General features: G+C 54.3%; 2 long non-coding RNA genes across 2 annotated transcripts; both read left to right on the plus strand.

Moving 5' to 3' along the window:
• The first annotated feature begins 6966 nt into the window (after positions 1-6966).
• LOC309437922 lies at positions 6967-9893 on the plus strand. The gene is made up of 3 exons (XR_014183680.1): positions 6967-7255; positions 7519-7626; positions 9754-9893. It is a non-coding gene; the product is annotated as an uncharacterized lncRNA (long non-coding RNA).
• Positions 9894-10871: 978 nt separating this feature from the next.
• On the plus strand, positions 10872-20317 carry LOC309437525. Its single transcript, XR_014183570.1, has 3 exons — positions 10872-11192; positions 19576-19696; positions 20243-20317. It is a non-coding gene; the product is annotated as an uncharacterized lncRNA (long non-coding RNA).
• Positions 20318-27271: the final 6954 nt, after the last annotated feature.

Below are 27271 nucleotides of genomic sequence, written 5' to 3' on the forward strand. Positions count from 1 at the left end.
GGTGGGCGGCGTGCGAGCCCGAGGGCAGGTGCGCTGAAGGCTTGCGGTCTGGAGCCGCGTCTCCCTCCGGCGCAGCGCCCGTGCCCGGTCCGGCAGTCCCTCCGGGAGCGGCGCAGCCCCCGTGAGTGGGGGCGCGTTTAAAAGCGGAGCTGAGGCGCGGTTGCAGGCTCGGTGGTGGGGCGCCGCTTCGGCGGGAGCTCGGGGCGAGGCGCGGCGGGTTCCGTGTCCTGTAGGCGCGGCTTTCGTGCCGCGGCTCTCCGTGTGCTTTTTTGTTTTGTTGCCTTTGTTTTTTGGGGTTTTTTTTTCGGGATTCCCGCGACACGCGGCGCGACCGCTCGCCCGGGGCTGCCGCGGCGGGTCTCAGTGCTGCCGCCCTGTGGCGAAACTCTGGTACTGCAGCGCACGGCCAGGGGGCAGAGACGCTGCTTGACCCGAAGCAGCCAGAGGTGCCAGATAAGAAACACAAGCAGTCAGAGGTGCCAGATAAGAAAGAACCGTCAGAACCGGCAGGAGCTGCGGCTTCAGAGCTCCATCAGCGTTGATCTTATGAGTCTGATTTTGATGCTAGTCATTTTGACTTACATTATGCTACAGTGTTCTGTTTGGCACTGCTAGTGGGTAACAAATAATTGTGCTGTACCACAGCACGAGATGATAATATTTTGTAGATTTATACTGTCAAAGAATTTGCAAGTATATTGCAAAGGGGGGAATTCAAGAGAAGCTGCCAAGTTAATGTATGCTGCCATGAAGTTATAGAACTCATACCCTCATTAACCAGCTGATGTGAGGTAAATGCTTTCTGACCCCCTGCACGCTGAGGGGATATTTTTCACCTTTTAGATCCTTCTGCATGAGAGGAGGGAGACGGAAGGTTAAGTAACACGTTGTTTAGAAGCAGAGTGCTTAGTTTATATTTAACTAATAGATGTATTGTCAGTGGGAAATGAAACATTTATAACTAACATAATCAGTAATTTCTTAGGCTAGATATATTGTATGTTTAAAATTCCCCAAAATTGTAATGAATATGTAGCAGTTGTGTGACTATAAGCAATGCAAGAGCATCCAGTCGTGGGCGCACTTACAGAGGACGACCCCTGGAGCTCCCCAGTGCTGATGAAAGAAACATTGCCTGCTCAGCAGTGTCATTGACTCTGCTGTCTCGCTTATTGCTCCGTTTCAGTACGAGCCCGTCCCGTGGCCTCACAGGGCTGTCTTCTGTGGCGCTGCTGCGGGGAAGGCGCGAGATGCTTTCCCGCACCAGTGGGAGTGTTTGCTTTTATACTGAGCGTGTCCTAAACGGTGTCAGTTTGTCTTAATGCCGTCTGGCGTTGCTCCAGTCGCTCTGGTTTCTCAAGGCTGCCTTGCGTTTCGAGGCAGCCCATTTCCCTGGAATCCTGCGTTAGCTCAGCTGCTCTCCTGTCCCTTCTCCTGACTAGTTCCTCTGCTTTCTCCTGCTCTATTTTTTTCAGCCGCTGAACCCTAATTTGGAATTTCTGTTTTTCAGAGGCGGAGCTGTGAACGCCCGATGCTCAGCAGACCCCCCCAGTCCAGGCGGGGAATGGAACGGGGATGCTCCAGGTGGGGAGCAGCGCCCGGGTGGGAGACGCGGCGCCGTCCTCCGTCCCCAGCGTGCCGCAGAGGAGCAGGAGGCGCCAGCCGGCCGGGGGCAGATGCCGGGTGCGTCCCCAGCTCGCCAGAGCTCCCCCTGAGCCTCCTCCCGCGGCCCCGCTCGCCCCGTGCAGCCGCCCCCAGCTGCGGCAGCTCCTGCCCACCCGTCCCGTGTTCCCGGGCCGCTCCCGAGCCCCACGGTGAAGGCGGCAGGCCGGCCCTCGGCACCTCTCCGGTGGCCCGTGCGGAAGGAGCAGGCTCAGGCAGGGGTGAGCTACGGTGCTAACGGCTGCTGCTGCTTCTTTCCCGCTCCCAGAGGCCACGCTGAGGATGCGGCCGTTCGCTGCCACCCCGGGGATGCCGTCGGCTGCGCCCGCCTCGGGCTGGCGAGGCTCGTCTGGCAGCGCGGCGGGAAAAGGGACGGGGGAGCGCGTCCCGTCCGTGGACGGGTGCTGCCGCGGCTGGAGCCGGAGAGGTAAAGAGGAAGAAATGCGGGGCCGTCGGCCCGACGTCTGCTTCCTGCGGCGGGCAAGAGAGGGAGCCCCTCTCTCCGGGTGGCGAAGGGTCCCTCTGCGTGGCGTGCAGCGGGCCAGGCCGTCAACGTGCGCGGCAGGTCCGTGCGCGTATCCCGGAGCGGGACGGCTGCGTGGCGAGCGAGCCAGCGAGGCTCCGTGTCCCCGAAGCCTCGTCTGGTAGCAGCCCTGACACCCCACCGTGTTCTCCTAGGCTGAGGACGGCCGAGCGCCCCGAGGGAGGAGAGGAGGGGACAGGAGCGTCTGAGCTGTTAGAAGCCTCCTGGCAGCCACCGAAAGCGAGAGCCGCTGTGAGTCCCTGGCCCTCGGGCCTCGTCCCCGGCTTCTGTGTCCTGGTGCCTCCCTGCCCCTCCGTCTCCTTTTTCCCCACGCTTTCTCTGGCCCGTTCTTGTCCCCGCTGTTCTCTTGTCCCCGCTGCGCTCTCGTGTCCGTCCCCCCGCTGCGCTCTCGTGTCCGTCCCCCCGCTGCGCTCTCGTGTCCGTCCCCCCGCTGCGCTCTCGTGTCCGTCCCCCCGCTGCGCTCTCGTGTCCGTCCCCCCGCTGCGCTCTCGTGTCCGTCCCCCCGCTGCGCTCTCGTGTCCGTCCCCCCGCTGCGCTCTCGTGTCCGTCCCCCCGCTGCGCTCTCGTGTCCGTCCCCCCGCTGCGCTCTCGTGTCCGTCCCCCCGCTGCGCTCTCGTGTCCGTCCCCCCGCGCTGCGCTCTCGTCCGTGTGCGTGTCCCCCCGCTGCGCTCTCGTCCGTGTGCGTGTCCCCCCGCTGCGCTCTCGTGTCCGTGTCCGTGTCCCCCCGCTGCGCTCTCGTGTCCGTGTCCGTGTCCCCCCGCTGCGCTCTCGTGTCCGTGTCCGTGTCCCCCCGCTGCGCTCTCGTGTCCGTGTCCGTCCCCCCGCTGCGCTCTCGTGTGTCCGTGTCCGTCCCCCCGCTGCGCTCTCGTCCGTGTGCGTGTCCCCCCGCTGCGCTCTCGTCTGTGTGTCCCCGCACTCTTCTCTTCCTCTCTGTGTCTGTACGTGCTGCTCTGTCCCCCGACCTTCCTGTCTTTCTCTTTCCTTCCTCCCTCCCTTCGTCTTCTCTCTCTGTGCCTTTGTCGTGCTCAGCGTTGCTGGCGTTCTTCATTCTGTACGGTGCTGTTCCCATCCTCATTCCTGTTCTGAGCCTTCGTGCTGCCCCCCGCCCCGTTTTTCTCTTTTTTTGTTGTTTTTTCCCTGCCCTCCGTCTCTCGGGGGGCTCCTCATTCCTCTCTTTCTTCCTCCAGCCCCCTGTGCTCCCCGCGGTCTCTCTCGCTCTGCCATCGGTTTTGCCTGTTGCTCTCCCTCTTGCTTCCCGTTGATAGGAGGAACAAAAATCTTTTAGAAAGCCCTCGGCATAAGGTAGCAAGACCAGGCCTAACGTAACAGAAACCTAACAGAGAAAAACTGGCTCTACAGGGACTGGAGGTGGCGCAAAGCGGGATGTCCTTGGCTCGCAGGCTGGGAAAATGGAACGTTCCACTGAATGGAGAAGGAGCTACTTGAGTAGCAGCACAAAATGACAGTGGGCGTGCTCAAGAAATGAGGTCGAGAAGCCGACACCGGGGCGGGGGGGCACCGGGGACCGCTGGAGACCCTTGGTGGACACGCTGGCACACCGAGGATGGACTGCCAGCGAAGGGTGGGGTTATGGAAAGAGCTTCCGTCTAATGCATTAACTAAGCGCTGGGAGCAAATGAATATCCAATAGGTAGATGTAATAAATACCAAGAAGCGTGAGTCACATGCACGCTCGATTACAGGGGCGATCCTTGAGCGTGCGGTGCGCTGTATTGAAATTGCCTGCCGTTTAACACTTTCAGAACAGTGTTCAAGAGTCTTTTTTGCCGACGTTTTGGTACCTCCCCGCGTCCCGTGGTTTCTCGCTGCGTCCCCATGTCCCGCTCCCTGCCCGTGGCTGCGTTCCTCTCTGTCCCATTGACCGTGCCGGGCTTTTTTCCTCCGTCTCCGCCCCGCCGCGCCGATTTGTTTCTTCCTCTGCCCTGTTCCTCGGTGCTCTTCCGGCCTCTTTTCCTCTGTCCCCCCCGCTGCTGTGTTCTCTGCCTTGTTTTTTCAGATCCCTGTCCCTGTTTTCTCTTCTCGCTGGTGAAGAGAAGCTGCCAGGGGGCAGAGACGCTGTGTGACCCGCGGGGTTCGCAGTCAGGTCTCCGCGTGTCAGCGTCCGTCCCCCCGACGGGGGTCAGGTCCCCGTTTGTGTGCAAACAACATCCCTCCCTCGGTGCCTCCTTAGAACGTTTAATGACGTAAATATTGCTACTGCTAACGTTGTCGGCGCGGCTTCTTTCCTCAGTGGATCCGTCCTGCAGTCGGTGGCCCACGAATGCTTGGCAACAGCAGGAGCGGATTGAAAGGACCGGCCGCCGGAGGATGCCGAAGACTCCCGGGTCACTGATGGAAGCAGCTTTGCGTAAAGCAAGGGGTACGTGAAGCCGGGCGTGCGGGGACGACTGCCCAGCACGTAATGGGAGCTGAACCTTTACCTCCAGGGACTTCTGCCCAGGAAGCTGAAGAACTTGCTCTCCCGCGAGAGAGCGAAGGGGGGTATCGATATTGGCCGGCACGAACAGCTCCCTGCTCAGGCTGGCCAGCAGCATTGCCGTGCCGGGGGGCAGCTGCCGGCCTGTGGGCCGAGGGCTGCGGCTGTTTGGGGCGCTGCCCCCGCTTTGTTTTCCTAGGGGAGCCCCCCCACTTTTGGGGGGTGGTGGTACGTGCACGTGTAAATGACACGATGTTCCTTTTGTTGCCATTTCAGGATCTATAGGCACGGCTGAGATTTGCATGGCTTGGAATACTGAATGTATTAACCGAATAACGCATGGGTTCATACACGGTACAAACAGCTCCCCCAAAGAAGTGATCCCACCAATGGCCGGTAAGTATAGAATTCCATTTCTGTACTGGGACATGCGCAACTCGTGTTATCTCCTCTGCTATTTTCATGATAGCTTCCCCATTACCATCTATTTCTAAACAACACTCAGAAGTATTCCGTTTCCCACAGACACCCCCTTCTTCAGCTAAAAGATAATCTAAGGCTACCCGATTTTGGTCCGCTGCAGCCCTGGTCTGAGACAATTGTCTTGCTATGAGATTCAGTGCCTCAGCTGTCCGGTTGCTTATTACTTCAGCCACTGCTTGCAACCGGATAATTCGGTTTAGCATGTATATTGGGGTACGGTATCCCCAGCTTCCATCTTGGGCCCAGGTGGCTGGATCATAGTATTCAGTTATCCTTTTCGCAGGCCATTCATCATCTTTCCAAGTTTGCGTTCCTCCTCTGGGGACGTTTGTTAAACCCCTCTTCTCTCTCTTTAAAGTTTCGTACGGAGGTTTCCCCAGATGACTCCCTTTTTCCTTTGGGAAAAGGAAAAATGCTGGTTGAATTATCCCTATTGTACAAGACCCTCTCCATTTAGGCATTAACTCGTTCTAAGCTCTATTCCCACATATCCAAAATAATCCATCAGGGGCTTTCCATGGTTCGTTGACATGGGTAGAGGCAGGATTCTGCCAAGATCTCCTTAAATCCCCCATTTCCTCCAAGGGGTTTGCTTTGCTTCGATTCTTCCAGCATATCGTTTCATTTCCCAGGCTACAATTTCGAGACCAATATCCATTAGGAGGACAAGATCCTCATGATCTCCCACTTTTATATGAAGTATTCACGTGAATGGGATGTTATACACAGCTGGTCAGTTTCTCGGTCACCTGTTTCTTGTTGCCCCTCTTGCAAGATGTGAATGTGTCCTTAGCAACAAGTTAGCATTCCAGTGCTCTGTTTACCACAACATGTATCTGGTTGTCCAGGAAAATGCAGCTAATATGAAGCTTTAGCTGACAGGCAAATTCACTAAAAGAGAAACTTGTTTTGTAACAAAACCGGCACAGCCCCCCACCGCGAGGGGCATGTTTTTTTCCCCGAGGAGTTCAGGAGGGGACCCAGGAGTTCAGGAGGGGACCCAGGAGTTCAGGAGGGACCCGGGATTTCTGGGGGGACAGAAATGCCTTTTGTGCCGCGGCGGGTCTCAGTGTCGCCGTCCTGTGGACAAAGCGCGGTGCTGCACCCGGCCGCCCCAATGGGGTGCCGCGGCGCGCCTCAGTGCTGCCGCCCTGTGGCGAAACTCGGGTACTGCAGCGCACGGCCAGGGGGCAGAGACGCTGCTTGACCCGAAGCAGCCAGAGGTGCCAGATAAGAAACACAAGCAGTCAGAGGTGCCAGATAAGAAAGAACCGTCAGAACCGGCAGGAGCTGCGGCTTCAGAGCTCCATCAACGTTGATCTTATGAGTCTGATTTTGATGCTAGTCATTTTGACTTACATTATGCTACAGTGTTCTGTTTGGTACTGCTAGTGGGTAACAAATAATTGTGCTATACCATAGCACGAGATGATAATATAAGGAAGATGGCTCAGCCTCAGATAGGGCAGACGTGAAAGGAAGGGTGGGCTACACTGTCTATACATGCTGGATTTTAGGAAAAAAAAATTTATCACGGCCTTATTCAAATCTGACTGTCTAAAGCCAGGCATTTCTGTTCCTCAGAGCTCTGCCCCAGGGGAGCTGGTGTGCGGGAAAGTAAATTCAACTGGAGGCGGCTTAGTTTTTAAACTGCGTGATGTGCTTTTTCTGGGGTGGCATTAACCTGAGAAATTTGGGAACTCAGAAAAAAACATAAAATCTATCTGCACTGCCACTGCCTGTTGTCAGCCCAGCATTTTCATCAGGCAAGGCGAGGTCTAACCTGAGAATGGGCTGCTCACAACCAGAGACCCACGGTTCAGTGAAGCCAAAGGATTTTATCATGGGGTTGTTTTGGGAGATGTTCTGATATGTGACGGGTGTCTGCTTTTGGTCTTACACAGGAATAAATCAGTATGGCTTAATGCACCATATACCAGCAGGTCTATGTGTCAGGTGGACTTAATGGGTCTGAACAGCTTCACCTGGGACCTCACCCACAGCCTGACCACAGGCCCTGGATCCTATTTAAGCTCAGCCCAGGGCTCTCACCTGCTCTTTGAGCTCTGCTGCAGGAGGGCTGGTCTGCAGCCTTGTTGTTGCCTGTGCTCCTTGGACTGATGCTGTCGGTAGGTGTCTCCTGGGTGGCCCCTTGCGTATGTGTTGTGGCTTGTCTGTTCCTGTCTGCATTTGCTCCTGACTGGGTTCCTTGGGTGGCCCTGGGCCTGTTCATCCCTTGGTGGTTCTGTTTGCTGTGTCTGGGCTCTGTGGGAGCTGGGCAGAGCCCTCACTGGGGTTGCTCTTGGTTCCTTTCCCTCAGGGAGCATCTGGAGCAGTCGCTGTAATGAAGCTAAACCACCTTGTATGTTGCTTATGTGCATTGTCTTTTCAGGAAGTAAAGAAAGGAACTCTTTCTTCGTGAGCTGGGAGATGAATTGTTTAAATTAGGGAGGAGTTCCCCCAGACCGTCGTGTTGGTGGGAGAGCATTTCTTCATCCATGTGAGTAAGAGTACATGAGCTGGCCCCATCTGCCTCAGACATCAAGCTCTATGAAAGGGCATGAATTTTTGGGGATCTTCCTCAATCAAAGATAATATATAATGGTTTCTGACTTCTATGGCGCCTCTTTCCTGCTCTGAAATGGTAATTCTGACAAAGGCGCAATATCTGAGTATGTATTTCTGTAGCTGTCACCCTGATTTCACTAAAAAGCAATACTGCCCCCCATCTCTTTATTTTCCTGTTATAAAAATTACTGTGAGCAAATATGTCTCTTGTAGGCATGGACTTAAACTTTTGGAGTGAACAAGTAATTCTGGTTCACGGGAAATGATCACCTTGCCAAGGGAAGCAGATAACTACAGGAGTAAATCCTCACGGCTCGTTAAAACCACGCTGTGGGTCTAGCTGGTGACAAACCACATCTGTCAGACTGGAGATGAAAGTGGCTGTACCTTTGTCAAAGCACTGTGTAGGCTGAGGAGCTTGGTTGTTAGTATAGCTATGCTAATCTGAGAATGACGTTCAGATGGAGGCAAAGAAAGGCTGGGAAGGTGTCTGGGAACTCCCCGTGTTGTTGGCTGCAGTCTGGGAAAGTGGATGTGTTGCCGGATGCTGCTTCCCCAGCGCCTGGGACCACAGGGTGGGCAGCGCTAGGGATACCTGCAAGACTTGCCTAACTTGTTTTTCTCAGGCTCCTTGGCTTTTTTTGAAGTATCAGTTTATTAGTGCTCTTCTCTAATTGACCTCTCATCACATTGAGTTTCACATCAGGTTGGTGATGGTCAAGTCACTTATTCCTTTTGTCTTTCTTTGGAGCTTGCTTTTGAGACTAGACCAAGTGGGCTGGCACCCTGGTTGAATTCACTCTGGTGGGTGATTTATTACTAATATACAGGGAAGGACCACTTTGGAGGTCCTGCTGAGATGGTACAGATGTAAATGCCATACAAAATAAAGATGGGAAATGGTAGCAATGCCTAGCAGTAAGCTGTCACCTCAGAGCAATAGTCCAATGAGGTCTGTGCCCAGGAGTTCCCTGGTTTCAGTCTTTTACTGGAGTTAAATCAGTTTTAGCAGAAATCTTGACTGCAGCTAGTGTAGCTTTGGGCAAGAACAAGGCTGAGCTCCTTTAAATCAGTACTGAAATGGGTATCAGCTGCTGATTATCAACCAGCAAAGAACTGAAGTGTGAGGATGAATTAACATTGTGTGTCTTTTAGGATGAGTTGGCTGCTGTGTCCTGCAGCCTGGCTTCTGGAACCCCTGGGATCTGCAGTCCTGTAGGGGCTGGGAGTTGGAGTGGCAACTCTCACTCGAGTGTCAGAGGAAATTACACAGCCCTTCAAACTAAACCTTGCAAGCAGGGCTGAGGGGCTGTGAGTTATTGCTGTGATTAAGCTGATCTGGTCCTGAGGAGGCTAAAGGGTTGCTTAGCGATACTTTAGCAATGACTAACAGTGCTTTACTAGGCTTTCACTGTTTACTATGGCTTTAATACTGGCTCAGTGGGTTTTTTTTTTAGTGGAACGTTCTTACTATTTTTGTAATGGTCTCCCTTCTTGAGAAACTGTCAAACTCATCACTTACAGTGACCAGGCAGCAGTTAGCAAGCATTTGATTGCTGATCATGTGTTGATTTTTTGGCCTGACCTCACTAAGTTTCTTTATCTCTACCTTCTCTTCCCCTAGCAGTCCTTAAATGAGCTACAGAGATTAGATAATTTAAGTGCTTTTCATATAAATGCCTCCTAGTCTGTTGACTTTTCCTAAACCACCCCTTGTCCGTGTGGAAGCTTATTTCTGGTACTTAAAGGAGAGATGGACTGGGGAAGAGATGGTCTGAACCAGCCCAGAGCCACATCTCACAGAAAACTTTATTATGGTCTTCTGTAAAGCCCTTTAACAGGACAAGATGTATATTGTTCATTTAATGTTCTTCAGCAGCATAACTGTTAAGACAGGTCTCCTTCCTGATGTCAAGAGGCTGCTGTAATATGTAGTATATTCACATAATTTCCGTTAAAAAGTATATTGAGGGCCAAGCTCTCTATTAGCATTTTTAAATTCTGAGCTGAAAAATGCAAGCACACATCAAATAAATGGAACTTCCTTTTCTCTACTGAGGTATCTGAGTCATGGCTGTCACCATCAAAAATGTCTAGTAATATTTTGGGGAAAGGAAAACCCATTAAAGCTGAGGAGGGCATCTGGAGGAGTGCAGAGGAGCAGGAGGCGCCAGCCGGCCGGGGGCAGGTGCCGGTGCACAGACGCCGTGTGACCCGCGGGGTTCTCAGAGGTAAGAACCTTTCGATTTGTTCTCCTCAGGGCACGTCCCTTTGCCTCTGGCCCCCTCACAAGCTTACTCGCCTAATGTCACCATAAGCAGAAGGGACGAAAAAGGACAAAGAGGACAAGATCCTCACGATGTCCCACTTTTATATGAAGTATTCACGTGAATGGGATGTTATACAGAGTCGGTCAGTTTCTCCGTCACCTGTTTCTTGTTGCCCCTCTTGCAAGATGTGAATGTGTCCTTAGCAACAAGTTAGCATTCCATTGCTCTGTTTACCACAACATGTATCTGGTTGTCCAGGAAAATGCAGCTAATATGAAGCTTTAGCTGACAGGCAAATTCACTAAAAGAGAAGCTTGTTTTGTAACAAAACCAGCACAGCCCCCCACCGCGAGGGGCATGTTTTTTTCCCCCCAGGAGTTCCGGAGGGGACCCAGGAGTTCCGGAGGGGACCCAGGAGTTCCGGGGGGACCCAGGATTTCTGGGGGGACAGAAATGACATTTGTGCCGCGGCGGGTCTCAGTGTCGCCGTCCTGTGGACAAAGCGCGGTGCTGCACCCGGCCGCCCCAATGGGGTGCCGCGGCGCGCCTCAGTGCTGCCGCCCTGTGGCGAAACTCGGGTACTGCAGCGCACGGCCAGGGGGCAGAGACGCTGTTTGCCCCGAAGCAGCCAGAGGTGCCAGATAAGAAACACAAGCAGTCAGAGGTGCCAGATAAGAAAGAACCGTCAGAACCGGCAGGAGCTGCGGCTTCAGAGCTCTGTCAGCGTTGATCTTATGACTCTGATTTTGATGCGAGCCATTTTGACTTACATTATGCTACAGTGTTCTGTTTGGCACTGCTAGTGGGTAACAAATAATTGTGCTGTACCACAGCACGAGGTGATAATATTTCGTAGATTTGTACTGCCAAAGAATTTGCAAGTATATTGCAAAGGGGGGAATTCAAGAGAAGCTGCTAAATTAATGTATAGTGTGATTAAGTTACAAAAGACAAGCCTGTCATCAGGCAGTTGACATAAGAAATGCTTTCTGGAAACGTGCAAAACGAGGGGCTATGTTTCAAGAACTCTCCTGTGGAATTGCTGTGTTTCAGGGGGAGCTGTGACCGCCCCATGCTCAGCAGACCCCCAGCCCCGGTGGGGGGAGCAGCGCCGGAGCGGGAGACGCGGCACCGTCGTCCGTCCCCAGCGTGCCGGGGGGCGGCTGCCGGCCTGTGGGACGTGGCTGCGGCTGTTCGGGGCGCTGCCCCCCCGGGTTTGGGGGCTCTGGTATGTACGTATGTGAATGGCATTTTAAAGTAATGAGCTGCCCGCTGGGGCTGTTTTCCTTTTCTGACAGGCGATCGGGAGGGGGAGAAGGACAGAGAGAAGAGAGCTGGAAATATTAACAATGTTTTACTAATGCTACTGATAAGAATAGAGAAAATAATACAAAATATATAAAACCAATCTTGAATGTCTCAGCACCTGCAGAGCCGGCACCCGCAGTGTGGTGAGCCGGCACCCAACCGTGGGGCTGGTTGGGCGTGTCGTTGGCGGAGCCGGCACCGACGATCTCTGGACGCGTCGAGGCGCTGCGGTGGGTTTTCCTGGAAATGCCAAGGCCCTGGTGTTTTATTGTTGTAACTACTTACTTACTGTAAGACATTTAGAATGAAAACGTGAATAAGAGTAACCAGAAGAGTCTTTGGGAGTAAATAATGCCTGTCATCTACTCTAGCTGTTACTCAAAACTCTGCAGACAGTAATTATCTCCAATTGATGTAGTAAAATTTAAAAGAGTGGACTATAAATACTGGAGCACTAATTGGAAGTAATACCTGTGGAGAAAAAACCTCTAGTTTATAATAAAAAATAATGTGTGCTAGTTAATCCGGCTGGTAGTAATGTAATGATAAAAATGTTAAAGTGTAAATAAATGAAATTATTTAGGCGTGAGCAATAACTGAATTTAATTTCAGCTATTACTTCTTGGTGAACTAGGCAGCAGTTATTCCCAATCTGCATCCTAGTTTAAAAACCACATTGTTTGGAATTCCTTTGAAATGGTAAAGGCAGAAAACTAATGTGGAGTCATTGGTAGCTCCATTTGCACAACCGTTATGAAATAAACTGCAGGCACGAATGACTGCAGAGGAAACAAAGTAAGGAAGCTTTAGATTTTAAACAGCATTGGAAAGTAATGGGGAGTGTTTAGTATTTAAATTATAACAGAGCCATGAGATTGGAGGCAACAAAGCTCAGAACCAAACGGAGTCAAAACGTTACTTTTTTTTTTTTTTTTTTTTTTTTTAAGAGAAGTAAAAAGGAACCACTAAGTAGCGGCTGTTTCTAAATGGTGAGGTTTCAGAATGGGCCAATCAGATCGCTCGGGAGGGCTTGAGGGGCGGAGCGCTGATAGGCGGGGAGAATGGCAATTGATGTGCGTAGGCAGCCAATCAGGTTGCCGGAGGGGCGGGCGTTGGGGGTGTCCGTACTGCGCATGCCCAAAGTGCGCAGTCCTCAGTCAGGTCCGACGTGAGGCGGGCACCTGGGCGCGGACCGCGGAAGGCGCATCCAATAGGAGGACGGCGCGGTGGGGTGTAAAGCAGCCAATCAGAGTGCGCCGACTCAATCCCCTTTGAACAGCTGCCTGCCTGGCCAACTCGTCCGTGGTGTCTCGGGGCGAGGGGGGGGAGGCTGTGGAGCGCTCATTTTGGCCTCTCCGTCCCGTTTGCCTCGCTCTCCCTCTCTCTGTGTCACCTTGTCTGGCTCCCTGTCACTGTCTTTCTCTGATAAGCTGACCTGCTCTTTGCCCTCCTTTTTTGTGGAATCACAGGCTCATTCTGCTTGGAAAAGACACGTGCAATTTTAAATTTGGGGTTGACTTCTAGGGGCTTTTTTCCCCATTAGTGTAAATCGATGGCACGTTGTCCTGCGGCTCAATACCCGTTCTGTTCTGTGGAGTCTTCAATTTAGGATGTTCAGGTAAGAAAGTTTGTCCTTCCAGAAAAGGAACAGTCATTGGTAGGACTGAGAGAGGCTTTGAAGTGCACGATCAGAATTGAAGCCAGATTGCACTTGCCGTTGCTGCTGTCCGTCTTGTCTCTCACTGGTTTCCCCACGGCTCCCTAGTGTTCGGGCATGTTTTTTGCCCAAGGAGAGGCCGTGCGGGTGAGGATTGAGAGGATTCAGAGCGGGCCAATCAGATGGCGCGGGAGGGCAGGAGGGCTGGAGGGGCGGAGCGCTGGTTGGCTGCCTAGGCACGTCAGTTGCCACTCTGTCCGCCTATCAGGTTGCCAGAGGGGCGGGCTTTGCAGGGTCCGTACTGCGCATGCCCCAAAGAGCGAACGCTGATAGGCGGAGAACATGGTGATTGGCGTGCGGCCGGCAGCCAATGATGTTGCCGAAGAGGCGGGCGTTGCGGTCTCCCTACTGCGCATGCTCCAATAGCGAGCGCTGATAGGCGGCGGGAGAGGTGATTGACGTGTCCTAGGCAGCCAACCGGGACGCGGCAAGGGGCGGGTGCTGCGGTATCCCTACTGCGCATGTCCAAACCGCGAGCGCCTCGTTTCGGGGGGGGGGTAACCGGGATCGAAGGGGAACGGGGGTCGGGGCTGCTGCGGAGCGCTCGCTGCGGCCGGCGGGGTCGGTGCCCGCGGAGCCCGGCGGGAGAGCGCGAGGGGAACGGAGCGGCGAGAGACGCGACATTTGAGTGCAGCCACGGGGACCGTGCCGTTGGAACGGGGGGAGCGGGATGGGCTCCGTTTCCCCCCCGCCCTTACGGCCGAGCTGGCGAAGCTGGTGGGCGGCGTGCGAGCCCGAGGGCAGGTGCGCTGAAGGCTTGGGGTCTGGAGCCGCGTCTCCCTCCGGCGCAGCGCCCGTGCCCGGTCCGGCAGTCCCTCCGGGAGCGGCGCAGCCCCCGTGAGTGGGGGCACGTTTAAAAGCGGAGCTGAGGCGCGGTTGCAGGCTCGGTGGTGGGGCGCCGCTTCGGCGGGAGCTCGGGGCGAGGCGCGGCGGGTTCCGTGTCCTGTAGGCGCGGCTTTCGTGCCGCGGCTCTCCGTGTGCTTTTTTGTTTTGTTGCCTTTGTTTTTTGGGTTTTTTTTTTCGGGATTCCCGCGACACGCGGCGCGACCGCTCGCCCGGGGCTGCCGCGGCGGGTCTCAGTGTCGCCGCCCTGTGGCGAAACTCGGGTACTGCAGCGCACGGCCAGGGGGCAGGGACGCTGTTTGCCCCGAAGCAGCCAGAGGTGCCAGATAAGAAACACAAGCAGCCAGAGGTGCCAGATAAGAAAGAACCGTCAGAACCGGCAGGAGCTGCGGCTTCACAGCTCAGTCAGCGTTGATCTTATGACTCTGATGTTGATGCTAGTCATTTTGACTTACGTTATGCTACAGTGTTCTGTTTGGTACTGCTAGTGGGTAACAAATAATTGTGCTGTACCACAGCAGGAGGTGATAATATTTGGTAGATTTATACTGCCAAAGAACTTGCAAGTATATTGCAAAGGGGGGAATTCAAGAGAAGCTGCCAAGTTAGTGTATGCTGTGATGAAGTTAAAGAACTCGTACCCTCATTAACCAGTTGATGTGAGGTAAAATGCTTTCTTACCCCCTGCACGCTGAGGGGATATTTTTCACCTTTTAGATCCTTCTGCATGACAAGAGGGAGCAAGAAGATTAAATAACACGTTGTTTAGAAGCAGAGTGCTTAGTTTCTATTTAACTAATAGGTGTATTGTCAGTGTATTGGCCAGCGTGCCGCAGAGGAGCAGGAGGCGCCAGCCGGCCGGGGGCAGATGCCGGGTGCGTCCCCAGCTCGCCAGAGCTCCCCCTGAGCCTCCTCCCGCGGCCCCGCTCGCCCCGTGCAGCCGCCCCCAGCCGCGGCAGCTCCTGCGAACCCGTCCCGTGTTCCCGGGCCGCTCCCCAGCCCCACGGTGAAGGCGGCAGGCCGGCCCTCGGCACCTCTCCGGTGGCCCGTGCGGAAGGAGCAGGCTCAGGCAGGGGTGAGCTACGGTGCTAACGGCTGCCGCTTCTTCTTTCCCGCTCCCAGAGGCCACGCTGAGGATGCGGCCGTTCGCTGCCACCCCGGGGATGCCGTCGGCTGCGCCCGCCTCGGGCTGGCGAGGCTCGTCTGGCAGCGCGGCGGGAAAAGGGACGGGGGAGCGCGTCCCGTCCGTGGACGGGTGCTGCCGCGGCTGGAGCCGGAGAGGTAAAGAGGAAGAAATGCGGGTCCGTCGGCCCGACGTCTGCTTCCTGCGGCGGGCAAGAGAGGGAGCCCCTCTCTCCGGGTGGCGAAGGGTCCCTCTGCGTGGCGTGCAGCGGGCCAGGCCGTCAACGTGCGCGGCAGGTCCGTGCGCGTATCCCGGAGCGGGACGGCTGCGTGGCGAGCGAGCCAGCGAGGCTCCGTGTCCCCGAAGCCTCGTCTGGTAGCAGCCCTGACACCACACCGTGTTCTCCTAGGCTGAGGACGGCCGAGCGCCCCGAGGGAGGAGAGGAGGGGACAGGAGCGTCTGAGCTGTTAGAAGCCTCCTGGCAGCCACCGAAAGCGAGAGCCGCTGTGAGTCCCTGGCCCTCGGGCCTCGTCCCCGGCTTCTGTGTCCTGGTGCCTCCCTGCCCCTCCGTCTCCTTTTTCCCCACGCTTTCTCTGGCCCGTTCTTGTCCCCGCTGTTCTCTTGTCCCCACTGCGCTCTCGTGTCCGTGTCCATCTCCCCGCTGCGCTCTCGTCCGTGTGCGTGTCCCCCCGCTGCGCTCTCGTCTGTGTGTCCCCGCGCTCTTCTCTTCCTCTCTGTGTCTGTACGTGCTGCTCTGTCCCCCGACCTTCCTGTCTTTCTCTTTCCTTCCTCCCTCCCTTCGTCTTCTCTCTCTGTGCCTTTGTCGTGCTCAGCGTTGCTGGCGTTCTTCATTCTGTACGGTGCTGTTCCCGTCCTCATTCCTGTTCTGAGCCTTCGTGCTGCCCCCCGCCCCGTTTTTCTCTTTTTTTGTTGTTTTTTCCCTGCCCTCCGTCTCTCGGGGGGCTCCTCATTCCTCTCTTTCTTCCTCCAGCCCCCTGTGCTCCCCGCGGTCTCTCTCGCTCTGCCATCGGTTTTGCCTGTTGCTCTCCCTCTTGCTTCCCGTTGATAGGAGGAACAAAAATCTTTTAGAAAGCCCTCGGCATAAGGTAGCAAGACCAGGCCTAACGTAACAGAAACCTAACAGAGAAAAACTGGCTCTACAGGGACTGGAGGTGGCGCAAAGCGGGATGTCCTTGGCTCGCAGGCTGGGAAAATGGAACGTTCCACTGAATGGAGAAGGAGCTACTTGAGTAGCAGCACAAAATGACAGTGGGCGTGCTCAAGAAATGAGGTCGAGAAGCCGACACCGGGGCGGGGGGGCACCGGGGACCGCTGGAGACCCTTGGTGGACACGCTGGCACACCGAGGATGGACTGCCAGCGAAGGGTGGGGTTATGGAAAGAGCTTCCGTCTAATGCATTAACTAAGCGCTGGGAGCAAATGAATATCCAATAGGTAGATGTAATCAATACCAAGAAGCGTGAGTCACATGCGCGCTCGATTACAGGGGCGATCCTTGAGCGTGCGGTGCGCTGTATTGAAATTGCCTGCCGTTTAACACTTTCAGAACAGTGTTCAAGAGTCTTTTTTGCCGACGTTTTGGTACCTCCCCGCGTCCCGTGGTTTCTCGCTGCGTCCCCGTGTCCCGCTCCCTGCCCGTGGCCGCGTTCCTCTCTGTCCCATTGACCGTGCCGGGCTTTTTTCCTCCGTCTCCGCCCCGCCGCGCCGATTTGTTTCTTCCTCTGCCCTGTTCCTCGGTGCTCTTCCGGCCTCTTTTCCTCTGTCCCCCCCGCTGCTGTGTTCTCTGCCTTGTTTTTTCAGATCCCTGTCCCTGTTTTCTCTTCTCGCTTGTGAAGAGAAGCTGCCAGGGGGCAGAGACGCTGTGTGACCCGCGGGGTTCGCAGTCAGGTCTCCGCGTGTCAGCGTCCGTCCCCCCGACGGGGGTCAGGTCCCCGTTTGTGTGCAAACAACATCCCTCCCTCGGTGCCTCCTTAGAACGTTTAATGACGTAAATATTGCTACTGCTAACGTTGTCGGTGCAGCTTCTTTCCTCAGCGGATCCGTCCTGCAGTCGGTGGCCCACGAATGCTTGGCAACAGCAGGAGCGGATTGAAAGGACCGTCCGCTGGAGGATGCCAAAGACTCCCGGGTCACTGATGGAAGCAGCTTTGCGTAAAGCAAGGGGTACGTGAAGGCGGGCGTGCGGGGACGGCTGCCCAGCAGGTAATGGGAGCTGAACCTTTACCTCCAGGGACTTCTGCCCAGGAAGCTGAAGAACTTGCTCTCCCGCGAGAGAGCGAAGGGGGGTATCGATATTGGCCGGCACGAACAGCTCCCTGCTCAGGCTGGCCAGCAGCATTGCCGTGCCGGGGGGCAGCTGCCGGCCTGTGGGCCGGGGGCTGCGGCTGTTTGGGGTGCTGCCCCCGCTTTGTTTTCCTAGGGGAGCCCCCCCACTTTTGGGGGGTGGTGGTACGTGCACGTGTAAATGACACGATGTTCCTTTTGTTGCCATTTCAGGATCTATAGGCACGGCTGAGATTTGCATGGCTTGGAATACTGAATGTATTAACCGAATAACGCATGGGTTCATACACGGTACAAACAGCTCCCCCAAAGAAGTGATCCCACCAATGGCCGGTAAGTATAGAATTCCATTTCTGTACTGGGACATGCGCAACTCGTGTTATCTCCTCTGCTATTTTCATTATAGCTTCCCCATTACCATCTATTTCTAAACAACACTCAGAAGTATTCCGTTTCCCACAGACACCCCCTTCTTCAGCTAAAAGATAATCTAAGGCTACCCGATTTTGGTCCACTGCAGCCCTGGTCTGAGACAATTGTCTTGCTATGAGATTCAGTGCCTCAGCTGTCCGGTTGCTTATTACTTCAGCCACTGCTTGCAACCGGATAATTCGGTTTAGCATGTATATTGGGGTACGGTATCCCCAGCTTCCATCTTGGGCCCAGGTGGCTGGATCATAGTATTCAATTATCCTTTTCGCAGGCCATTCATCATCTCTCCAAGTTTGCGTTCCTCCTCTGGGGACATTTGTTAAACCCCTCTTCTCTCTGTTTAAAGTTTCGTACAGAGGTTTCCCCAGATGACTCCCTTTTTCCTTTGGGAAAAGGAAAAATGCTGGTTGAATTATCCCTATTGTACAAGACCCTCTCCATTTAGGCATTAACTCGTTCTAAGCTCTATTCCCACATATCCAAAATAATCCATCGGGGGCTTTCCTTGGTTCGTTGACATCGGTAGAGGCAGGATTCTGCCAAGATCTCCTTAAATCCCCCATTTCCTCCAAGGGGTTTGCTTTGCTTCGATTCTTCCAGCATATCGTTTCATTTCCCAGGCTACAATTTCGAGACCAATATCCATTAGGTGGACCTGGCCACCGAGTGGGAGGAATAGAGGTATTTGATGAATTTGCCCGTAACGCTAACTTACAAGGGGTTTGTCCAGCGTATTCAGTAAAATCCAGTTTACCATCATCCCTTGACAGGCATATCTGCCCTATTATTAAGTGACTTAATACCCATCCTTCTGGTCTTTTTTCTCGAGTTACGTGAGTTCTGTTCCATCCCAGTAATCCTTCTGGGCTTACGCTCTCTCCTCTCCAAGGCCACCGTTCTGCGGTTGGAGACCCCCCACATATCCAGCTTGACGTGACATTTAATTCCCGGGCTATCTTTTCCATAAGACCTATAAACAGGTTTTTCCCTACTGTTGGTAATTGTAATCTCTTGTCTTTTTTCCTTATTTCTTCATACTGATCGCTATTTTTCGGTACCAGTTTCTGTTTCTCTTGCCTTCTTTTCGATTCCTGATTGGCACTCTTAACTAACTCCTCCTTATACTGATCTTGCGCTCCCCCTCCATCTGAACAGCCCCACATAGCAGCTTGTGTAAAACAGATGCTCTGTTCTCCCCTAGGGCAGGAGACAGAGCCCACACCGAGTCCACCTTTCCCTAGGTGAGTTGCTACCCATAACTTCTGCCCTTGGATTTCACATTTTTCCAATTTTGTTCTGTCATAACACCCAGAATTAACATGAGTGTGATAACTGAGAACATCCTGTGTCAGTCGTCCTATTCTCACGTGCTCATAGCATTTGGTACAGGGATTGGCCAGGCTAAGTTGGGAACAGTAAGTCCCCACTCCCAGCAAGAGGATCAGGTCCAGGTTTCTACACCCTCTGCCTCTCTGGCCGACCAGGTTGCAGCCGCAGCCGAGTTCGTCATCTTCTCGGCAGCAAGGGCGGCGTGGAGTCGAGGACGTTCTCAGCGCGCCCCAGGGATTTCTCTGGAGGTGGCTCTGGTATGTACGTATGTGAATGGCATTTTAAAGTAATGAGCTGCCCGCTGGGGCTGTTTTCCTATTCTACCTTTTTTTTTGGAGTGAATCAATGGGGGAACTCGGGGGATGACGATGATGTTACCGGAGGAGCAGGCCAGCGAGAGATGGGGGCTCACAGCCCCAAAATGCCTGAAGAATCACGGGCAGGGTGTTCAGTGGCACTGCGGGGAGGAGAAATTTCTCCCTGTCTGCTGCAGGGAAAACAGAACAATCCCCCATCAAGGCTGTCCTAGAGAAATACTTGCTGTTTGTCATTCAGGCTCTAGAAGGGCCCGGTGTCCTGTTAAAGGTTGCGGTGGTGCGGGTCAGGGATCCCCAGGCTGTGCCGGGACCACAGGACGGCTGCTGGTGGAACCAAAGTCCAGGACAACTTCTCAGAGGTAAGAACCTTTCGATTTGTTCTCCTCAGGACACGTCCCTTTGCCTCTGGCCCCCTCACAAGCTTACTCGCCCCCTGGTTCCCTCAGAAACCCACTTCCTTCCAGCTCCTCTGCGATGACCCTGCCTGCCTTTGGGTCCCTGCAGGCTCTTTGGTGGCATCACGGTGCCCGTTTGACCTCTTGGCCCATTAAATTCCCCTCTTCTCTCTCTTCCCCTCAAAACTTCCCCATTTGCCCTTGACACATCCCAGAGGCCTCAGTTTTGCCCTCTTGTCTCCTCTCAGGACCCCCCATCTGTTGGCCCCTGTCGAGGGTTTAGATTGCGGGTGACAGTAAAACCCTGGCAGGTGTATTGTTAACCCCCTCTCCCCCCCACTTCCCCCTTTTGCCCCTCCCTCTCCCCCCGTCCCACTCAGGACAGGCAATCGGGAGGGGGAGAAGGACAGAGAGAAGAGAGCTGGAAATATTAACAATGTTTTACTAATGCTACTGATAAGAATAGAGAAAATAATACAAAATATACAAAACCAATCTTGAATGTCTCAGCACCTGCAGAGCCGGCACCCGCAGTGTGGTGAGCCGGCACCCAGCCGTGGGGCTGGTTGGGCGCGTCGTTGGCGGAGCCGGCACCGACGATCTCTGGACGCGTCGAGGCGCTGCGGTGGGTTTTCCTGGAAATGCCAAGGCCCTGGTGTTTTATGATTGTAACTACTTACTTACTGTAAGACATTTAGAATGAAAACGTGAATAAGAGTAACCAGAAGAGTCTTTGGGAGTAAATAATGCCTGTCATCTACTCTAGCTGTTACTCAAAACTCTGCAGACAGTAATTATCTCCAATTGATGTAGTAAAATTTAAAAGAGTGGACTATAAATACTGGAGCACTAATTGGAAGTAATACCTGTGGAGAAAAAATCTCTAGTTTATAATAAAAAATAATGTGTGCTAGTTAATCCGGCTGGTAGTAATGTAATGATAAAAATGTTAAAGTGTAAATAAATGAAATTATTTAGGCGTGAGCAATAACTGAATTTAATTTCAGCTATTACTTCTTGGTGAACTAGGCAGCAGTTATTCCCAATCTGAATCCTAGTTTAAAAACCACATTGTTTGGAATTCCTTTGAAATGGTAAAGGCAGAAAACTAATGTGGAGTCATTGGTAGCTCCATTTGCACAACCGTTATGAAATAAACTGCAGGCAGGCACGAATGACTGCATAGGAAACAAAGTAAGGAAGCTTTAGATTTTAAACAGCATTGGAAAGTAATGGGGAGTGTTTAGTATTTAAATTATAACAGAGCCATGAGATTGGAGGCAACAAAGCTCAGAACCAAACGGAGTCAAAATGTCACTTTTTTTTTTAAAGAGAAGTAAAAAGGAACCACAAAATAGTGGCTGTTTATAAACAGAGGTATTAAAAAGTTCCCAGGCAGTAATGATTTGCAACAGAACAGTAAAAGATATTTAGATGTAAAATAAAATTAGAAAACAGTGAGTTATGACAGTCTGAATTTAACTGCAGTTTTTCTGGGGTTGTGCAAAAACGTGACCGGTATTAATTATTTCTGAGTTAAAATAAAAGTCAGCAAACTCGATGTGGTTAACAACAGTTAATTTTAATTTTTCATGTGCTGTCCAGTCTGGCCTCTCCCTCCAAGGGCGTGGTCTGAGAAAGCCACACCCCCAACTCCACCCCATCCAAGCTCCGCCCCTGCCTGTCTGTGCCCTCCCCGGGGGGCGTGTCCCTTACAGACCCCTCCCCTTTCATCGTGCCCACCCGCAGCAGCATGATGCATCGAGGCCCCGCCCCCAGCCCACCTTCAAACTCAGCCCCTCCTAAAACACGCCCCCTCAGAGCACGTGCTGTACAGAGCCCACCCTTACCTCGGCTCCACCCCTCCCTTCCTAAGCCACGCCCCCTTCGGGCGTGCCCCTCTCCCTACCCCAAGAGGGTCCTCCTATGGGGGCGTGACACACGGAGTCCCCAGCCCTGCCCACTTTCCCCAGGCTGACCTCCCAATGGGCGTGTCCTCCCAGTCCCCGCCCCTCAGCACTGACCCCACCCCCGTGGGTGGGGCCACACTCAGCTGTGCGCGCGGCCCCCCCCCCCCCAATAGGTGACCCCTAAGCAACGCCATGGCTGCCCTATGGCTGCCCCACCGGTACCGCTATAGCAGCCCCGTTCCTGCCCCATAACTCCAGACACGCCTCTGAAGAGCCCCCACAGCAGCCACCTAAGTGCCCCGCAGGTTATCACCACAGCCGCCCCTCCCGCCCCACGGCCGCCGCTCGGGACCCCCGGAGCCCCGGCCCCGCACCCGCCCGCAGCCCCGCAGCGCGGGCTCGCGCCCCCGGTGCCGGTGAAGCCACGTCCTGGCCGCGGCCGGAGAAGCCGCCGGTTCCGCCCCCCCCCCCCCACATTCCCGATCGCTGCTGCTGCCGCGGCCGGAGAAGCCGCCGCTTTTCGCCCCCCCCCCCCCCCCACATTCCCGATCGCTGCTGCTGCCGGAGGAGCCGCCGCGGCCGGAGGAGCTGCCGGTTTTCCGCCCAGACCCGACTCTCCGCCTTCCTCCTCAATCGCCGCCGCACGCCGCCATGATGTCTCCTTTTCCGCCATCTTGTCTCCCCCTTCTGGTCGCATTCGCTATTTTATACCGAGGGAAGAGGAGGCGCTCGCTGATTCGCTGACGGTGTCAGGCACGGAAGTCGTCCATTGGCTCATCCCCACGTGGGGGCTCATCCCCCCCCCTCCCAGGGGTGAGAGAAAGGCGCTGATTGGTCACCGTGTCGCTGAGGGGAGGAAGGCACTGATTGGTCACTGCCTTTCTGCCTATGTTCGTTCTCCCAGTAACAGGCGCTGATTCGCTAGCGCCCCTGAGGTAGAAAAGGCGCTGATTGGTCGCCGTTTTCCCGCCGACGTTCGCCCATAGCAACGAAGCGCTGATTGGGCAGCGCGGCCGAGGGCGCCGCTCGTCCATTGGCCGGAGGGCGGGCGGGGGGCGGGACTGGGCGGGACAACGAGGTGATAAAGGGGGCGGCGCAGAGCGCGCGCACCCCAGACACGTGGAGGCGGCAGCGGCTGCGCGAGCTCCTGAGCGCTGACGAACCGGCTGAGCACCCCCCCCCCCCCCCCCCCGCGGCGGGAAACCCGAGAGCGGCCGGAATCGGGTAACGGGGGGGTCAGGGCGGTAATTACCGTGCGGGTGTTAACTGCGGCTCGGCGGGTTAATGAGCGAGCGGCGGGCTGGGGTGGGGTTGGGGGTTTTGATCGGAATTGGGGTTTTAAAGCCGCGGGTTTGTGTTGGGGGGGGGGGGGGGGGGCGGTTAAGGCTCCCGGAGCCGCTTTAACGGTTTGAATCGTTGTGTTGAGAGCGGGAGGAGCCGGGTCGGGGCTTTTCTCAGCAATCGCGGCTGGTTTGGGTCGAATTCGGCTTTTAAAAGTTCTTTTACGTATTTTTTGGGTATTTTGGTGCCGATTTGTGCCAAAAGGCGCCTTTAAAATCTGTTTATTGAGGGTTTATCAGGAGAGTTAAAGTTCAAAGCTCGGGGGGATTTGGGGCTTTTCCCGGGATTGTGAGTCCCAATCAGGGTTTTAGAGCCCTTGTTTATTTGAATTGTTGTGTTCAAAGCGCTGTTGGCGGTTTTGTTCCCCGCGGGTCGGGCCGGGCTCCCGCAGCTCTGCACTGTCCATCGCTCAGCGCTCGGAGCCGCTCGGGCCGTTGGGCTCCATCGGCTTTTAAAGGTTCGTTTATCGCGTTCGGAGCCCGAGCGGCCGATTCGCCACTTTAGAGCTTTTGAATCCACTTTGATCGGAATTTCTGCAATAGATTGATGTTTAGAGCCGGGGGGATTCGGGGCTGTTTCCAGGGCTGCGAGTCCAAATGCGTTGTTTTCTTTAACCGCTTATTAATTTAAATTATTATATTTAAACGGGGCTTTTTGAGGTTTTATGAGGGTTTTTTTTTTTTTTTGAGCATTTTGGGCGGTTCTGAGGCTCCTAAAGCCGCTTACTTGTTTAAATTATTAATTGTTAAAATAATGTAAATAGTTGTTGAAATCAGTGTGTAAATTATTGTATTTAAAGTCGGGAGGCATTTCGTGGCTTTTTGGGGGTTTGGGGCTGAATTCACTTTATTGAACGTGTCTGAGCTGGGGGTCCCAGATCTGGTGCTGCTTTACGCCCCCAAAAAAGCTTTAAAAATCTATTTATTTACAATTTACTGAATTAATATTTAAGCGGGAACAAATTCGGCTTTTTTAACGCGCCGCCATTTTGTCTCCCCGTCCCGTTCTCCCCCCACGCTGAGGGGCCGAGGAGCCGCTCGCTGATTGGCCGGTGCCGCCTGGGAACCTCCCGCTGGCCCCGCCCCCGCGCTGTCTCGAGGAGAGGAAGGTGAACCCGCTGCATTGTTACATTGGGTTACATTGGGAGCCTCCCCTGGCCCCGCCCCCGCGCTGTCTCGAGGAGAGGAAGGTGAACCCGCTGCATTGTTACATTGGGTTACATTGGGAGCCTCCCCTGGCCCCGCCCCCGCGCTGTCTCGAGGAGAGGAAGGTGAACCCGCTGCATTGTTACATTGGGTTACATTGGGAGCCTCCCCTGGCCCCGCCCCCGCGCTGTCTCGAGGAGAGGAGGGTGAACCCGCTGCATTGTTACATTGGGTTACATTGGGAGCCTCCCCTGGCCCCGCCCCCGCGCTGTCTCGAGGAGAGGAAGGTGAACCCGCTGCATTGTTACATTGGGTTACATTGGGAGCCTCCCCTGGCCCCGCCCCCGCGCTGTCTCCAGGAGAGGAGGGTGAACCCGCTGCATTGTTACATGGGATTTTACATTTAGTTATGGATTTTAATTTAATTTAACTTAATTTTAATTTAATATATTATTTAATTTATTAAGTAATATATTAATATTAAATATATAGATAAAATCCATATAGTAATATACTACTATAAGATATAATATGATGAATAGTAGAAATATATAATATATAATCTGATATAATTAACTGATCAACTAATATTCATTGATATTACTTAATGTAATTTATAATTAATATATAATGGCATAATATGATGATATATAACTTAATGTTGTAATAATAATGATATTCATTATATAATATTAATATATATATTAATATATATAATTACTATGTAATGTATCTAATCTATTTTTACATATATATCTTATTATATAAAGCTGTGAGGGACCATATTTGGGTGGGTTTTTGAGATTTTTAAGGCTCTTTGGTCTCAAATTCAATTTACTTCATTTTGGGTCTGTTTTTAGGATAATTTGTGCTCAAAGAAGCTTTTAAGATCCATTTTTTTGGCAGTTAATTTGCTCACTGGGTTAATATTGAAGCGGGGGGATTCGGGGCTGTTTCCCAGGACTGTGACACAAATAACGGCCCTTTCCTTCCCTTTCCCACTGCAGCTCCTGCTCAGAGAACAGCGAAGGCAGCCTGGCCGCCCCCCTCCGGCTGACTGCGCCCCCAGCTCCGGCTGACTGCCCCCCCAGCTCCGGCTGCCTGCGCCCCCCAGCTCCGGCTGCCTGCGCCCCCCAGCTCCGGCTGGCTGCGCCCCCCAGCTCCGGCTGGCTGCGCCCCCCAGCTCCGGCTGGCTGCGCCCCCCAGCTCCGGCTGGCTGCGCCCCCCAGCTCCGGCTGGCTGCGCCCCCCAGCTCCGGCTGCCTGCGCCCCCCAGCTCCGGCTGACCGCGCCCCCCAGCTCCGGCTGGCTGCGCCCCCCAGCTCCGGCTGGCTGCGCCCCCCAGCTCCGGCTGGCTGCGCCTCCACTGCACACCATGGCGGGGACGGGAGGGGGGATCACAAGGGTCTATGGGGCGGTGTGGGGGTCAGGGCGCCTGTGAGGTCAACGGGGCTGTTGTGGGGAGAAACACCCCTGAAGAGGCTGAACACCCTGCAGGTGAGTGAACCACACGCTGACACACAGTGACCCACAGTGCTCCATAGCACCTCCATTCTGCCCTATAGATCCACAACACTGCCCCACAGCACCCTATAGCTCCTGTACTCTGCCCCATACATCCACAGTAGTGCCCCCCATCACCCCATGGCTCCTGCACTCTGCCCTATAGATGCCCAGTACTGCCTCACAGCACCATATAGCTCCTGTACTCCGCCCCATAGATGCCCAGTACTGCCCCCCAGCACCATATAGCTCCTGTACTCTGCCCCATACATCCACAGTAGTGCCCCCCAGCACCATATAGCTCCTGTACTCTGCCCCATAGATGCCCAGTAGTGCCCCACAGCACTATATAGCTCCTGTACTCTGCCCCATACATCCACAGTAGTGCCCCCCAGCACCATATAGCTCCTGTACTCTGCCCTATACATCCACAGTAGTGCCCCCCAGCACCCCATGGCTCCTGCACTCTGCCCTATAGATGCCCAGCACTGCCCGACAGCACCATATAGCTCCTGTACTCTGCCCTATAGATGCCCAGTACTGCCCCCCAGCACCATATAGCTCCTGTACTCTGCCCCATACATCCACCGTAGTGCCCCCCATTACCCCATGGCTCCTGCACTCTGCCCTATAGATGCCCAGTACTGCCCCACAGCACCATATAGCTCCTGTACTCTGCCCCATACATCCACAGTAGTGCCCCCAGCACCCCATGGCTTCTGCACTCTGCCCTATAGATGCCCAGTACTGCCCCACAACACCATATAGCTCCTGTACTCTGCCCCATACATCCACAGTAGTGCCCCCCAGCACCCTATAGCTCCTGTACTCTGCCCCATAGATGCCCAGTAGTGCCCCACAGCACTATATAGCTCCTGTACTCTGCCCCATACATCCACACTAGTACCCCCCAGCACCCCATGGCTCCTGTACTCTGCCCCATAGATGCCCAGTAGTGCCCCCCAGCACCATATAGCTCCTGTACTCTGCCCCATACATCCACGGTAGTGCCCCCCAGCACCATATAGCTCCTGTACTCTGCCCTATACATCCACAGTAGTGCCCCCCAGCACCCCATGGCTCCTGCACTCTGCCCTATAGCTGCCCAGTACTGCCCCACAGCACCATATAGATCCTGTACTCTGCCCTATAGATGCCCAGTACTGCCCCCCAATACCATATAGCTCCTGTACTCTGCCCCATACATCCACTGTAGTGCCCCCCAGCACCCCATGGCTCCTGCACTCTGCCCTATAGATGCCCAGTACTGCCCCACAGCACCATATAGCTCCTGTACTCTGCCCTATAGATGCCCAGTACTGCCCCCCAGCACCATATAGCTCCTGTACTCTGCCCCATACATCCACCGTAGTGCCCCCCATTACCCCATGGCTCCTGCACTCTGCCCTATAGATGCCCAGTACTGCCCCACAGCACCATATAGCTCCTGTACTCTGCCCCATACATCCACAGTAGTGCCCCCAGCACCCCATGGCTCCTGTAGTCCGCCCCATAGATGCCCAGTAGTGCCCCACAGCACCATATAGCTCCTGTACTCTGCCCCATACATCCACAGTAGTGCCCCCCAGCACCATATAGCTCCTGTACTCTGCCCCATACATCCACAGTAGTGCCCCCCAG

The sequence above is a fragment of the Streptopelia decaocto genome (assembly GCF_964273445.1).
Source record: "Streptopelia decaocto genome assembly, chromosome: 3".
NCBI lineage: Eukaryota > Metazoa > Chordata > Aves > Columbiformes > Columbidae > Streptopelia > Streptopelia decaocto.